Raw genomic sequence first — 18,281 nt, forward strand, 5'->3', positions numbered from 1 at the left:
TATCGTTTTCTAATTTTTCTGTTTCAGATTTTTGTTTAGGAATCGCTAATATTGTCTTCAATAATTAAATATAACTATTTGAGGTTTTGCTCACTAAGTTATTCAAAAAAATAAATGTTATATTTAAGGCAATGCCATACGTACTAATGCAAAATCATGTGTTTTTGGTTTGAAAATTAAGTCGCCTAGAAATGTTTCAGATGCTTTAATTAAATACTGCGAGTAGAATACATCTTGGCCTTTCAAATAATCGAGTATTTTTTAGATCTTTTTAAGTCTTTTTATAAGCCCAGAAAAAATAATGTATAAGGCCTATAAAAACTGCTTTAAAGTTCAAAATCTCCTACTTACGAACCCATTTTTGGTTATGATTTTATTGCATAATGTAGCAAATTAAGTTATTTATAAAATGATTGAAAAAAAATTAAATGTTTATGCCCAAACATCCACAAAATAAAATAAAAGGCACTTTTTAGCCATGTTTTTTTCTTGCATAAATCAAAACAGGCGGATGGTGTGAAGCGGGAATTTAAACCTTATCGCCATCTACGTAAGGGTTGTTATTGATAGCGGCTCAATTTAAAATACTACACGACGTAGTGCATCGCCTTAACTAATATTTTTTGTTCGATTACAAAGTTAGAGTCGAAAAAAAGGCCGAGACTTTTATATTTTTATTTATTTCGCTTTATTGTCATTTTTTGTGTCTTGTTCTGTTTCTCAATCCGTTAAGATTTATTAGTACTATCTTTGTCTTCAATAATTAAGTATTACATCGATTGGTATACATGTGTTATAAATATATTGTGGTTTTACCAAGGAGTTACAACAAATGTTTTGAAATATTATGTTTTATTTAATTTTAGTATTTACTGATTTGGTTCAGATTATGGAACTCAGCACACTTGGACGAAGTTTGCTAAGTTGAGATTTTTCTGTTTTCAAAAATAAATTACGAATTAAGTCGCTACTTTCTTGAGATTTTTTACCGAGATCAATTTGTTAAAATTCTCGGTATTTCTGAGAGGACATATTTTGATGGCAACATGATTCTGCAAACCGTCGACATAGAGATAATAGGCACTCACGCTAATTGGAAGAGGCTGTCATTATTTACATAGTCGATGCCATTATTCCTTCAAGGGGTAGTTTCTACCCCAACTGATGTACCCGCCTGGGTAACACTGCGCCACAGGAAAAATATACGGGCGTGGACAGGCGCTTTCTGTTATCGTGATCGATTTTTACGGTGGTAAGATGTGTAAAATTTCGTCATCTTTGTACCAAAGTTTCAGACAGTCTTGTAGTGTCCAACATCAGGGCAGATGTAAAAATTGTGGTGAAAAGTGACCTCGTCTGAAATTAAAATGTGAGTCTCCAAAAAACCCCCTTATTAGAGTCTTGTGTCACCTTATCCAGGTTGAGGTCATCAAGCGATGAAATACATTTTTCATTGCCAAAAGCGTGCAAAAATTTTTTGTAGACTACAAAATGTAAGCAATACGTTGTCTATGATGTTTCTATAATGCATAGAAGCTAAAATAAAAATATATGTACTTTATTTTCTTCATTACTATTTTTTTTTTTTTCAAAAAACTTTTGTACTTTGGTTTTTTTATAATGAACAACGCGACTGTGACGGGACTAAACTGAACATTTTTTGGTATCTGGTTTTGTATGATTATTCCAAAACTGATTGTGGTTAGAAGTAACTATCCGGTTGTTAGATTTGGTCTGAAAAATATAGCTAACATCATGTCTAGCAAGGTTTCAAATCTGGATGGTGTTATTAGGTCTGAGGGCAGTACTGGGAGTATTTACCACTCTGTGAGTCAGACATTTTTTGCATGTGAATACCGCACAACTGACCCAACTGCCCATAATTTTCCAGAGCCAGTGGCACCTAGCAATCCCTATTATTGTTTTTTTTTTTTATTTTTTTTTTTTATATATTCTATAATATTGTTATTGCGTTTATAAAAACAGTTTATTTTTAAACAAGTTCTGCTGTGTAATTATTATTACGTGTGACAGCTGTTTAACGCAATAACAATATTATTGAAAATATAAAAAATTAAAATTAAAATGGAGTTCTACAAATTAAACTTAATAACAATAAATAAATCCCTATTATGTTGCGAAGCTGATGGGAATGGGAAATGAAGCAGTTGAAGAAGAAAAAGGTTCAAAACGTATTCAGATCTAATCACCAAACACAGCTAAAATCATCTCAAGCAACTCTTCTATTCTGAATGGTGATAGTTTGATTTTGACTTTAAGTTGAAAATCCAATAACTTTTTTTTATATCTTACTTAGTTAGAAACCCTAGAATAATATTTATGGTTTCCATTCACCGGGATGTCCCGTGAAATAGACCCGATAAGTGTGACACAGGGTTAGTATTGATACCGTGTGTATTGTGAACAATCCTTATTAATGTTTCAATCTTTTCCCCTTCAAACATTTAACGGGATGCAAAAAATACCAAACGGAAGTTTTTCAATGCAAACAATATTTTGCTAAACATGTTAAAAATGCAAATATTTGAGCGCTCTAAGTAATGTATTTAGTGCCTGAACACGAACGTCTAGTTATAATAATTGGTATTTTGTGTTGGAAAAAAAGTATTATTTTAATTCATTTGTATTCAATTAAAATCACAAAATAGTTATAAAATCACAATACTGAATCATAATAAAATGCTTTAATGTTTATTGTTCTTTTTAAACAGTTTATTGTTTAATGGTTATTGTTTATTATTTGATGTTTTGTTTATTGTTTAGTGTTTATTTTTTATTCTTTTTTTATTCCAGAATATGGGGAGGTTAGTGCAATCAGTGCAAACAGGAGTGGCATTTGGTGCTGGTAGGCTGCGGTCACCAACGTGTTGGCGGAGGCCATTAGCCGCATCCTGGCTCCAGTGACCCGGTGTCTCATCAGGCCGGCAAATCCATTTAGTCCTAGTTCCGTGAACATTTTCGATGCGCTGCTGTATCTTCGGTATCTAAATATGATTCTACAGACGTCAGTATATTTAATTTGTAGTCGTTCCATCGAGCAGATTGGGTAGTGAGACCATTATTGTTTATTGTTTTTTGTTTAGTGATTATTTTTTATTGTTCATTGTTTAATGTTTATTGTTTATTGTCTATTGTTTATTGTTTATGTGATGTCAAATAACACATATTCATGATACAGAAGCAAAATAAGGTAATTTTTATTAAAAAAAATTATGGTGCCTTAAGCATTAGATATAACAATAAAATAATAATTTTATTTACACTATAATATAGAAAAAAAAATAGTTGTGACATAAACAAAATCAGGGTTAGTAAATTTTTTTTGTCAATATGATGTTTGACATTTGTTGAAATTGTACTGAAAAATACGTTTTTAATGTATTTTATATACCTCCATACTCGTAAATATAATCATTATATTATTTGACGCGTCCAAGCAAAATGTATTTTATAACGATGCGTACACGTGAAAGCTTCATCCACGAAAAGGTGATGATCGAATCCCAAGAAATTTATATAAATTTATTGTTTGTTCTGTTTTCAAATCTATATAACATGTAATAATAATGTACAGTAACAAAGAACATAAAAATTGCATAGTTAAAGATTATTTCAAATTCGCTTTCACTCAATCTAAAACAACTAATGGCTGAGTTTAGATAATGAAGCACCTTTCACCCCCGCCCTCTCCCAGCGCACTCCCCTTTATCTAAGCTACCTACCCTGTTAGTGTTAGCCGTCAGACCTCCGCTGAGGAGGCTCTGCTTTTTTAAATAATTTATGCGTCACACCGTGTCGCAGTGATTACTTTAATGAACGAAGTAACAAAGTTGAAATGTTCAGGTCATTTTAATATTCATCGCGTACTGCTTATTTCTCAGAGAGTGATGAAATATGAACAAATTATTTTCATGTTAACCAAAAGCTTTTTTTCTTACAAATTGATGTACCTACAGGTAAATCATTTTAAGGATTAGGTATAATAATTGAGTATCTGGATGCAAAAACGACCTCATGGCAAAAATCGTGTTTTGAGATATTCGCGTTTATACATTTTCAACTAATATACCTAATTCATCAACTGTAGTACTTTTGTTCAACAGTATTTTATTTTATAATGAACACATCTTTCTTCTGTAATATTTTTAATGTTTTGGACAAAAAATATGAACCCTTTGTTTTTTCAAATTAAAAAAAGTAGGCTTGATATAGAAGTCGTTCTTTCATAAAACTGTTTTTATCCTTATTTATAAGGATGAAATAACTAGAACTTCATTGTTTTTCTTATTTTAAATGATTTAATAATAAGAACATTGTTGTTTTTATAATATTTTATTTATTATAAAGTATCTAAAACAATAAAACGGAGTTTTAAAAACAAAAATAAAATTATTCAAGAGATGTAATTTGTTTTATAATATTAATCATCGGTGTCTGAAGTCTTCTACAACTTCTGGATTATTAGTAATATTGATAAAAAATAAAATATTCTGAAGCCAATTTGCATTTTGCGGCTTCATGAACTTCAAAAGACTCAATAAGTCGTCTTTTTTTGCTTTTTTGATTCCGGGTTTCTTCGCATCAATCAAATTCAGGTTTTCATATGGTTCATATTTTTTAACATCTAAGTATTCAAATCTTAAATACATTTCATTGAACGATTGTGAAGCCAGCACTTCATCTGAAGGCAAGTATCGAAGTAAACAATATTTTTGTATGCTGAACTGGTATCCTTTTAATTTCGGTACCTTGAAAAACATTTTATTTAACTTCGACCAATCTTTCAAAATGCAAGCAGCCAAAATGATGTTGAAAGGTTTTTTTTACACTGTTAAATGATTTTTATATATTCATCTAAGCATTCTATGGACACTACGCTTTTAATCAGTTTACCATATAAACCAGGGAGAAGAATCAGAGCTGTCAGATGCCGTGGACGCCATTTTGTATTTGGTATAGTAGTAAGTTAAGTTAATCTAGGATTTCAACCAACTTGACGTTTTATATTGTAACTTTTAACAAAAAGAAATTGAAGTATATTTACTTTAACTATTTCCATCAATATACTAACTATTCTAATTATTGCTCTCCTAGCTCTATCATAAAAACAACTAAAATATGTATTAAATATCTTATCTTACAGCTAAACCATTCTGAAACACACACAATTACTACCATCCTTATTCCAATCTCAAGTCTTTTAATATCTTTTGAGAATCAAGTATATAATCTAATTATCACTACTTTCCTGGCAACTTTTTATATGAGTCATAGCAATAATAATTATATGTGTACTCAAGATAAATTCTTACACTCCGAACTAGATTCCTCTGCTTCTATCATAATAACCTTAAAAAATGTCTTATTTCATATTGTATTGCTCAATATTATCACCATACAAAAAAATAAGAAAACAATTTTTGTCATAAAAAATGAGTGATATAGGGAATAAACAACTATGTACAAGTAGGCATGTGTATATGTGTGTATGTATGTATGCATACATATATATATGTGTATGTATGTATGTATACATATATATTTTTATATATTTGTATAACTTTGTATGAATATGTATGCATCTATAAATATGAATAAGTGTGTGTGTGGATGTATGCGTGTACACGCGTATTTACGCGCTCATACATGCATGTACACTTACACAACCAGAAAAGAGAGTTATGTATTTGATCTTTTCCTGCATAATAGCATGTCTTAGACTTCTAAATTTTTTTATTTTTTTGTTTTTCTTTTATTTTTATTTCTTCTTTATTCTTTTTATTTTCCTTTTTTTGTCTTCTGCTTTCTACTTTAACATTTTTATATTTTCTATTTCCATTATAATTCATTCTAATATAATCTTTCATACTTTAAACATGTATAAATATTTAATTCATATGTTAACACTAGACCTCACATACTAACTATATACCATTGGTCGCCACGAGACAGGCAGTCGCCTAGTGTGGTGATTTAATGTATCACATGTAAGAAAATGTATTATTGTATTATCATGTATTCTATAAATAAATAAAAAAAAATATGCAAAAACGACTCTCCAAGTAGGACAAAACAAATGCTTATAGCACAATCTGTAAAAAACAGACCGAACTGATACAGTGGGTAAAGAAGGAATCGATCGTTCAAATAAAACGTTTTACCGAAAAACGACTCACTTAGATTTGTTTTTAGGTATCAGCTTTCAAAAGTCACTAGAAAAGTTGTTCCAATAAAAAATTAAATAATAATAATATTTGCGCTGTTTTTGCTAAACATCACATCAAGGGCACTGGAATACCCTTGTTTTGGAAGCTTTAGTGTCCTGGTTAAATCAAAAAATTATTTTAATTAATTATAATTTTATTTTGAAACATATAAATTAACACATAATAAACACATAAATTGTTGTCGTGATATTAAAAGTGACAAGTAACGTTTGAATTTGTCTTGCGAATTTCAGTTAAAATAGTTATTTATAAGCATCATTTAAACAATTGGTTGTGTGAATCACATTATAAAAATCCCTCTAAACACTGTGAAATATAATTATACCATAATCGTAGTGATCCAAACGTATCAATCGGTTATTCACTAAATTCTATAAAATATTATCAGACATTACTGATTCCAGTGCGTGTGAGCGGTGCGACATCATAGTAGGTCACTATCACCCGTAAGTGCAAGCAGCGCAGAAACACTCCGGACTTGCAACTCGCTACGCGATACGCAGTTGAGTGTGCAGGGTGCAGGGTCATCACTCACTTCCTAACTTAATATTACGAACCTCTAAAATAAAAATGGATGCTAATCAATGTATGGCGAAGGCTCAGGAAATTATTAACCAAATACATTTAATAATTACCGACTCATCTAATAAGTTCAATAAAGAACAACTTGCAAAAATAATGCCAAAAACTACCGAGTTACTGGGCGTCGCGGGACAGATGGCAGTGAAGATGGGGACTATGGAGGGTGAACTATCCGCATACAAAAATATTATTAATAACCAACCTGCAATAACTGGAACTACTCAATCTACTTCAATGGAAATATGTGACGCAATTACCGAGATAACAGAAAGGAATTTACGTTCGAAAAATCTAATTCTGCTGAACGTACCTGAAAGTAGAGAAGAGAATCAAACCAACAGGATATCTGATGACAACAACAAAGTATGTTCAACGTTAAAAATTATCGATGATACATTACAGATAAATATTTCTAAAATATATAGGCTTGGCGTAAGAAAAACTGACAAGATCAGGCCAATAAAAGTAGAACTCCAAGATTCATATCAAGCTAAGCAAATAATCATAAATAAATATAAACTGAAAAATGGCATCAAAGTTAAACAAGATCTCACGGAGCTGCAAAGGAAACAAATGACGGATGTTTGGAAAGAGTTTGAAACGAGAAAAGCGGAAGGGGAAACAAACATAACAATTAAGTACATAAACTCTGTTCCAAAAATAATAAAAAACGTGCCAAAAAACTTAAACAGCACCTAAAATTGTTTGGGTACTACCAAAATGTTCGCGGAATGAGAACTAAATTACAACATCTTAAAATAACTTCTCCCACATTCCCACATGATATTTTGTTATTAACAGAAACATGGTTAAATGAGGACATCAATTCATCGGAATTAGGTCTCAATAAATACAACATCTATCGTCTTGACCGTGACCCCATTACAAGCAACAAATCAAAAGGAGGAGGTGTAATGGTGTGCATATCTAAAAACATTTCATCTAAAAAATTGCCAGTTAAACACAAAAGCGTTGAACAGATGTTTGTAATGCTAAATATTTCATCCACAAAAATCATTATCGCTTGTACTTATATTCCACCAATGTCAGATCTGCAAATATACAAGAACCACATCGAGGATGTAGAAACACTAAAATATAAATATCCTAAAGCCAAATTTATAATTGTAGGCGACTACAATCTTCCGAAAATCGACTGGTCTTTCGATAAGAACAATGAAGTGATTATTAACGAAACAGAAGTGCAGTGTGTCAAATCTAAGGAAATGCTTGATATGTCTTTTTTCCTAGGACTAAAACAGTTAAATAAAGTGCATAATTCTTATAACCGAATGCTTGACCTAGTATTTTCTAGTGACTTAAGTACAGTGGTAGAACAATCGGATGAATTGTTGTTACCTTTAGACCAACACCATCCCGCGTTAGATATTATTATCACAAATGAGTCTAGAAAATTGCAGAAATTAAAAACTTCATCGTACAATTTTAAAAAAGCTGACTACCCAAATATAATTGATTATCTTGACCATATAGACTGGTCATTTCTAGAAGATGAAAACAATATTGTGAATCAAGTCCAACAATTTTATTCAATCCTAAACACTTCAAAAGAACGTCATGTTCCAAAAGTTAATTTTATTGCATCCCTTTACCCTACATGGTTTTCAAAAGAATTAAAAGAATTGATTTATACTAAAAAACAAACTCACCGAATATATAAGCAATCTAGAAACGTCGATGATTATATAATGTTTACTAACATAAGAAAGCAGTGCAAAGAATTGTCTAAAAAATGTTATAATGATTATATTAGTTTAATAGAAATGGAGGTTCATGATAATGTTAAAAAATTGTGGAACTTTTCTAATGCTCAGCGTAAAAATGATGGTAGTTTACCAAATATTATGTATCTGAATAACAATTGTGCGGATAATACCGAAGGCATTGTCAATCTTTTTGCAGATTTATTCAAAAGTGTTTATGATGATAATATTACCGATAATGAAATCCCAAATGATATATCACTTGAAGAATCACTTAACCTAAACCATTGTTTTATTGAAATAAACGCTATAGAAAAGGCTATAAAAGCATTAGATACTAATAAATCCGCTGGACCGGATGGTTTCCCTCCAATATATTTAAAATCTTGTGTTCGCAGTTTGACTTATCCATTATTTTTACTATTTAATAAGTCTTTGTCGTCAGGGTGTTTTCCAAAACAGTGGAAAAAAAGCTATCTTACGCCTATTCATAAAAAGGGAGATAAAAGCGATGTATCGAACTACAGACCAATATGTATATTGTCCGCTATTCCCAAACTATTTGAATCGTTAGTCCTAGATGTAATATGTAAACAAATTAATAATATTATTGTACCCAACCAGCATGGCTTTATCATAGGTAAATCCACCCTAAGTAACTTGATCATATACGAAAATTACATAACTGATTCTCTTGCCTTGAAGCATCAAGTGGATTCAATATATACTGATTTTTCCAAAGCATTTGACAAAGTTAGGCGACATATCCTTGTACAAAAATTAAGTATGTTGGGTATCAAGGGTAATCTGTTAAGTTGGATTGAAAGTTATCTTAGTAAAAGAGAGCTATGTGTCAAAATAAAATCTGTGGAATCTTACATTTTCGAAGCCACAAGTGGGGTCCCTCAGGGGTCTCACCTGGGACCAATTCTTTTTTTGTTATTTATTAATGATATTGTTAGCATATTTAAAGATGTAGAAGTTCTTCTTTTCGCAGATGATTTGAAAATATATAAAACAATACGCAGTTTAGACGATTGTTATACTTTGCAACTTAATTTAAATAAACTATATCGTTGGTGCATCATCAACTCTCTGTTTCTTAGTATTAAAAAATGTCAGGTCATTCGTTTTTGTAAAATACGAAATCATACAATTTATGAATATTCGCTTAATAATGTAAAATTGACAGCTGTCACTCAAATCAGGGACTTGGGTGTTATATTTGATGAACAGTTAACATTCAATCCGCATATAAATGAAATCACAAATAAAGCCCTAAAAAGCTTGGTTTTATATGTAGAACCGCATGTGACTTCAAGTTACTAGAATGTTTGAACACACTGTACACATCTTTAGTAAGAAGTCAAGTAGAGTATAATTCGCCTATTTGGTCCCCGTTTTATAAAGTACATTCCAACAATATTGAAAGGGTACAACACAAATTTTTAAGATTTATTAACTTTAAACTAAATATTCCAATCCAAAATATAAATTATATCCAACTCATGCATCAACTAAATTTGATTACGCTATCAGATAGGCGAATTATCTCCGACCTTGTTCTACTAAATAAAATTATTAATTATAGAATCGACAGCCCTGAAATTCTGGCCACAATAAAATTATTTGTACCTTCCAAAAATACGAGACAAAATTCCACCTTTTTCTGTGACAATTTCAAATCTAATTATCATGCGCACATATCGTTAAATCGAATACAAAATTTTGGTAATAAATTTGGTAATGTTGTTGATATATTTAGAGATTCCGTAGCAGTGCTTAAACGAAATCTACATAAACACTTTGCTGAAATGTATGACTTCTCCACTCCATAGTAAAAAACCCATTTTTTAGCTTCTGTTTTTTCACTCTTTTCTTTTATGACTTTTTAACTTTAATATATATGTTTTAACTTTACAAATTAATATTGTAATTTAAATAACAATTCGAATATGATTTTAAGTCCCTATAAATGCTGATTAATTTCAATCCATTTATTTTTCTAAGTAAGTAAAAATAAAAAATAAAAAAACTGTTCTCCATAATGGTATTCTGTATTATTTGTAAAACATTTATGTACTACAGATATAATAACTATTTTATTTATATATGTACGTAAACTTTTAAATGTCACATAGTTAATGTAATAACACTAATAACAATGTATGTAAAAGCCCAATGGGCGTTTAAATAAATAAATAAATATAAAAGTAAAAACTTTAAAAAGAACATCATCGAATTGAATTGTGAGTTTTAATTAAAATGGAAGTGATAAACGAAGTTACGCACCCAATATCTTTGGACATTTGCGGGATAAGAGGGGACTGATTCCAAACTACTTCTAATACAAACGTCTCTTGATTTCTTAGTTGTCATTTAATTAAATAATGCTTCTAATTTTTGATTTCGGTGCGTCTTAATAATTTAACGAATTATCCTACGTAATTCAATAAATTATTCAATTTCAAAGAACATTTAATTTTTTAAATCGAAACTGAAAAGCATATTATATCACATCAGACAAGCAATAGTGTAGGTAACAAAATCATTTCATTAATTTAAAATAATTTTCTATTTGAAATGCGTATTTTTTTTGTTAACATTATTGTCAGATGCTTAGATGAGTTAATTGCGTAAAGATACGTCACTGAGACAATGCTCTAAAGTGTGTCCAGAGGGCATACTTTAGTGTTCCGTTCATATAGCTTTTTCATTCGTACGTACGTGTTCTTTGAATGGCTATCCTTTTCATAAGCGCGAAGTGGTGAACTGTTTTTTTGTCAATTTATTTGAATATGACGTAAAATATAATTTTATTATGTCATTGGATTTAGTTGGATTAGTTTTATTTTATCCTTTTTGTACACCTAAGTTTACAGATGTCTAATTTATTATTAATTACTCACGTTCATTATAATAATATCTACACTTTTAATAAGAATCCTACCATCCAGTTTGAATATATCAATTAGTGCAAACTTTATAGTTACCGGCAGTGCATTATAATATTGCATTCCTTTGTATAGTGAACTGTTTTGTGTATTGACTTTGTACTTTTTTCGTAGCCTAATTTCGTTGCAAGTTTTTGTGTTATGTCTTTGATTGTTCTTGTTTTATATAATTTTATTATTTATTGAATTTCGGTATTGGGTTGTTTATTATTGTATGTATAAATATCATCGTGCAATAAATACTTGAACATCGGTGGGTTCGCCCAAATACACTTGATATTAACAATATTGATTTCATTCGTTACATTTGCCCGTTAGATTGCTTAAGGCGATGCACTACGTCGTGTAATATTAAATTGAGCCGCTATCAATAACAACCCTTACGTAGATGGCGATAAGGTTTAAATTCCCGCTTAACACCATCCGCCTCTTTTGGTTTATGCAAGAAAAAACATGGCCAAAAAGTGCCTTTTATTTTATTTTGTGGATGTTCAGGCATAAATATTTAATTTTTTTTCGATCATTTTATAAATAACTTAATTTTCCACATTCTACAATAAAATCATAACCTGAAAGTGGGTTCGTAAGTGTGAGATTTTGAACTTTAAAGCAGTTTTCATAGGCCTTTACACTATTTTTTTCTGGGCTTATAAAAAGACTTATCTAAAAAATACTCGATTATTTCAAAGGTCAAGATGTATTCTACTCGCAGTATTCAATTAAAGCATCTGCAACATTTCTAGGCGACCAAATTTTCTAAACAAAAACACATGATTTTGCATTACTACATATGGCATCGCCTTAATTGTTTATGTGCTACGTGGAAGCGGCGCAGTGCATTGTGCGGGTGTAGTGTTCACGGAACCTTTAAAATAACCCTCGAAACTCTTACGTTTTCAGATATCCTCTAACCTCGCCATTCCAGGTTTCTAATACCAACCTCAAGTTCTTCCTGATTTATTAATAATGATTTTAATAATATTCTAGGTATTTCTTGCAAAAGTTTTAGTGGCGTCTTCTCAGAAAACGTTTGGAAGGCACAATGGATTCCCAATTCAATGCCTTTGGACCGGCTAAAAAAAGGTTTCGCGGGTTTAAAATGAAATTCTCTCCTAGGGTATGCACGAGCCCTAGCCGGGAAGAATGCTGAACTTTGTAATTAAAGAAGATTTACGTGCTCTGTAATTAAAGCCGCGATGTTGATTGGTAGACATTTCTCGTCTTGAACTTTACTTTATTATTGTGGCCTTCGAAAATTGTTCGAACGCTTTCAATAGATTTAATTATTTATTATTTATAGAACAGCGATTATAGAACGGCATTTGAAAACGAACGCCTTAAAGAAAAATAATATATCTGCTTTCAAGGGCGTAATATTTCAAGATAGTTTATCTTTTAAATTTAGTAATATCCCAAATACTGGAAACCCTAATAAAAACCTTAGAACCTTTTATCCTTAGGGATTCCGTAAGGATGGTGTTTTTTTAATTTAATTTAAGAAATAATGAAGTTTACTTTGGTCTTATAAGAGACTTATCTTCTAAAAGAGATTTTTTAAAACATACACAGTATACTTTACTATAAGTGATAATTAAATTTTAGATTGCTAAAGTACCTATTACGAATGTCTACACAATATTTTAGTGAGGACAAAAATGTGTTGATAGATGGAGAGATGTTTTGAAATCATGAAAATATATGCTCACAAATTTTTAAAAGTTTAATAAAAAAATAAATAATAATATTTGGATGATTTATAAAGCGCCGTTTTTGTGGAAAATTACCTCAAAGCCGTTGTACAAATATATAATACACTTACACAATAATCTACTAACTATATATGAACATAAAGTACCATACTTATCTTGTAGGTCACTTAAGATTAACAGTTAATTAAAATTTACCAATTGTTTAGTGGCGAAATTTAGGTACGGGATTTTGGACAATTGGATGGAAAAATGGTTTTAAATTCTAAAAAAATTGGTCACTAGTTTCGAATGTTATAGTTACGTATAGTAATTTTTCGTAGTGGATATGTGTTCGCGCACGTAATTATTTGCGTTGTTGACTTCTACGTTAAGAAGCGTAGTGTGTCTGATTCGTCTCTTTGGAACTTTTAAACCAATATATTATATGTATACTTTTTCTTTATTTTTCAGTTTACTATTAATTTTAATATATTTTTTTTAGTTTTATTTCATGTATGATTCATGCTTGCATACTTATGTTTCTAAAAAATAGTATTTTTTAGTTCTTTTGAGTTATTTTTATTATTATTTCATGTGTGATTCATACTTGGATACTTATGTTTCTATAAAATAGTATTTTTTAGTTATTTTAAGTTATTTTTATTATATTCATGTATGATTCATACTTGCATACTTATTTTTCTATATAATAGTATTTTTTAGTTCTTTTATGTTATTTTTATTATTATTTCATCTATGATTCATACTTGGATACTAATGTTTCTATAAAATAGTATTTTTTAGTTCTTTTATGTTATTTTTATTATTATTTCATGTATAACTACCACAACACGGGAATTAGCCTAGTATGGTAGTTAAAAAAAATTTCAAAAAATGTAACATGTAAACTTTTATTAAATAATAATTTATTTTTTTTAAATAACGGATAGCAATTCGGGACAATCTATTTTATGATTTATCAAATTATTTAGAGACAATAGATCTGATAATGAACTTTTTTTATATTTAAGTTTTTCTGTATTTGTTGCACAAATATTTGAAACAAAATTTATTTGATTTATTTTAGTTTATTTTCTACTTCCACTAAATCTATGTTTACCTTAATTGTGGAATCCATATTGTTCAAACATACTTCAGTAGACTTCTGAATTATGATCAAAACAATATTTATAAAGTCTTAACACTTGGGGTAAAATACTACAAAATACGCAGTACTATTGAATTACATCTATTTCATTTCAATGAGGTTTTATAAGGGCACACCTCTAATGCATACACAGTACTATTAAATAATTTATTTCAATTCAATGTGGTTTTATAAGGGCACACCTCTAATGCATACACATTACTATTAAATCATTTATTTCAATTCAATGTGGTTTTATAAGGGCACACCTCTAATGCATACACAGTACTATTAAATCATTTATTTTAATTCAATGTGGTTTTATAAGGGCACATTTCCTCACTTAATGAAAATGTACATGTGCTATAATATTCATACGTTCCACTTTGAACTACTTAAAAACTATGTAAACGATAACGTTGGAAGAAATATTAATGATTCTTAAATATTTTAGCAAATAAATATTACTATTTCATGGCAGGGAATTTAATATTGAATCTCATATTTCTTCTTCATTAGTTATACTAAACCAATTATTTTAAAGTTTTCAAAATAACGGAGCGCTTTTGTAATTCGTATTTTATCTTAGATTTACAGAAATGATTCGTTTGATTTGAGCAAATAATAGAAATTCTTGGAACGCTATAAAATACATGGATTTATAGAGAACGTTTGACAAACCTTTCAGTACTTACATCACTTTTGTTCATTTTGCAATGTTTTTTTGTGTATTTCAAATGATTATTTTTTTTTTAATTTTCCGTAAAAACAAAAACTGTTTTGAAAACTAGATAAAATTATCTATCCGTCGTATGCATTTAAAATAAACATTACTATTTATAAATAATCAAATCAAATATCAAACCTGATAAATGTTTTTTTTCCCCTTTTTTACTCCAATCGTAGAAAAAATTAGAGAACTCGATATTTCGAAAACACATTCGTTTTGTTTAGGGAATTTAAAACAAAAACCTTAACTTCACTTTTATCTCGTTAATATAATTAAAATTAAAAAAAATATTTTTAAAGTTAAACCGATTGTTACGATGGTGACGCGAAATATGAATGATTCATTTGGGCAATTTTTAGGATTTTATTAACGAATTTCCAGTAAAAATATTTGAAAAAAAACTGGAATAAATGATTATTTTTCTTTTTAATGTCAAAAAAATAAGTATTTAGACATGATAGAAAAAAATGATAAAAATAATTTTGTAAAATCGAGTATGGACGCCTGGTCATATATGACCCTCAAACGCCGGTGGGGTTAAATCTTTCTCAATGCCAAAGACGATTTTTTTTTTGTAGGCACTCCCGTTCAATAATTGTGTATCAGTGTTAAAATACTTGATGATTTAATTGCTTATTGAAGGAGAAAGGACTTGTTTCTCAATCCCTTGAATTACTTTAAAAATAATGTAAAAGTTTAACTTTTTTTTGTACAAACGGGTACAAGGTAAAACGTGCTACAAGAAAAAAAAAACGATAAATATCCACTCGTATGGTAGTGGTTCTACAAAAATTTGAGCAATGCAATAGGTACTTAAAAAACCCATATTTTAGTCCGGGTCTCAAAGCGAATGGAAAACTCATCGACGATAATCAAATGTTTGCTTTTTGTTGAAAATACTAACTGAGTAAATTCCCTGTTTTGTTATTTTCGAAAAAAATTACGATGATGGAGGTACTTTTATTTTATTTTTAATAGATCAATAAATTTTCTTCGACGATTTAAAATGTATCATTTTTGGTTTGCAGCCAAAACGACATTTTCGTTCTTGGTGTCCTTATCCCATAGAACCGATGGTACCTCGTGAATTTTGACGATATATTGTAAGTAACATTTTTATGATTGAAAATCCTTTTTAAGGATTATTTTGATATGATTTGCGATACAATCTGCGCGGACATAGTCGTGAGTCAAACTGGTTGATTTCGAAGGTTTGCATCGTTAATATTGTTAATTTCTAAGTCTACAAATTTTTTATGGTCTAATATATTTTATTTCAATATAGTTTGTCCACCTGGATTCTCCAGGAAACCCATATAATAACAATATGTAATAACTATTGTAGTAAGTAGTTGCAAAATTTAGTTTTTTACTAATTTTAGTCTATTTAGAGAGATAATTTATTTTTCGTATTTGTAAAAACAATTAATTTTGTGGCTGATCATAATTTACAATAAAAACAGTGTTAAACAGTAAATAACCAATTTTTAATATTCTCCTGATGAAAGAAGGGTTCTTCCGAAACCGGTAAAGTTTAATTAAAATTATATTGGTCGAAGACAAGTGAAGTGTTTTTTATAGTAATTTATTTCTATTTTCGTAGTTTTTTTGGTTGATTTCGAAGGCTCGTATCGTTAATATTATTTATTTTATATGTTTTACACCTTTCGGCTTTTACTATTTTTTTCGGGATTTTTTGTTCTAGTTCATACATCAATAATATATATTTTTTAAATATGTTATTTTAAAAACTAAAATATATTTTTCCCACCTAGGTCCTCCAGAATACCAATATATATATATATATAATATGTAATTACTATTTTAGTAAGATGTTACAAAATTTCAGCAGCCGATATTTGCGGAAAGTAAGCATTTATTTTCTCTATTTGCAGAGATAATTCTCACAATTTATTTTTGGAGATATTATAGAGCGATAGGAGAACTATTTCTACTGGGTTTTATAATTTACATATTTTCCTTTACTTTATCTCCTAAAAATTATTTTTACGAGGTAATATGAAATTAAATTAAATTTGAACTCACCAAATTTATATTTTAGAATACATAAAAATAATATTTATGTTTCAGTTTTCCTACCTTTAAATTCTTCTTCTTCTTCGATGGCGCTACAGCCCATATCGAGCTTTGGCCTCCTGCAACAGTCGTCTCCAACTCCTCCTGTCCTCAGCGGCTGACTTCCAGTTTGTCACCTGGAGAAGCTGTGCTGCATCCCCTCTTACCTCATCTTCCCACCTCACTCTGGGTCTTCCCACTTTTCTCTTTCCACCTGGGTGACCAGTCAGAATTCTTTTTGGGACGCGTGTATCCGGCATTCTCTGTACATGCCCAGCCCATCTCATCCTGAGGAGTCTCATGTGTGCAAAGATGCTAGGGGCCTTATATATATCGTACAATTCTATATTGTGCCGGATACGCCACTGCATTCGCCCTCTTTCACGGGTCCACATATTCTTCTCAGCACCTTTCTTTCAAAAGTATCCAGCATTTCAGCCATCTTTACCGTCAGTGTCAAGGCCTTACATCCATATGCCAATACAGTTTTTACAATGGTCTTATATATGGATATTTTGGTTTTTCTGTGGACACTACGTGACTTAAACACTGGCAGCAAAGTGAAGTATATTTTGTTGGCTGCTGTGATTCTCCTTCTGATTTCTGCTGGATCCTCATTGTTCTCTGTCAGGCTGGAGCCCAGGTAGGTGAATTGATCGACCACTTCGTATGAGTAGTTGTCTTTAAATAGTGCACTACTTCTTTTTCTGTGTGAGGGGTTCCTGCTCTGTACCATCATTTTTGTTTTGTCAACATTAACTCGCAGTCCTACTTCCCGCGCCGCTGTTTCTAAAGGGTCGAAGACCTCCTTAATGGCTGAAATTGATCTTCCGACAATGTTGATGTCATCCGCATATCCGACAACTTGACTGCTCTTGAAACACATATTGGAGCCAGGGTCTATTAGTGTTTTTCGTATTACATGTTCGAGCACAATGTTGAAGAGAGTAGATACTGTAAATTCTTCCGACAATTCTCCGTCTATTTTGACCTGACATCTTGAGTCTGACATTGTGGCTTTTATGAGCCTAACCAATTTAGGTGGAATCTGGAATTGTAGTAGTATGTCATATAGACACTCCCGATCTATGCTATCATATGCTTGCTTGAAATCAATGAATAGTTGGTGTAT

Source organism: Hesperophylax consimilis, chromosome 24, assembly GCF_061612785.1.
Source record: "Hesperophylax consimilis isolate HC1 chromosome 24, BYU_Hcon_1.0, whole genome shotgun sequence".
Classification (NCBI taxonomy): domain Eukaryota; kingdom Metazoa; phylum Arthropoda; class Insecta; order Trichoptera; family Limnephilidae; genus Hesperophylax; species Hesperophylax consimilis.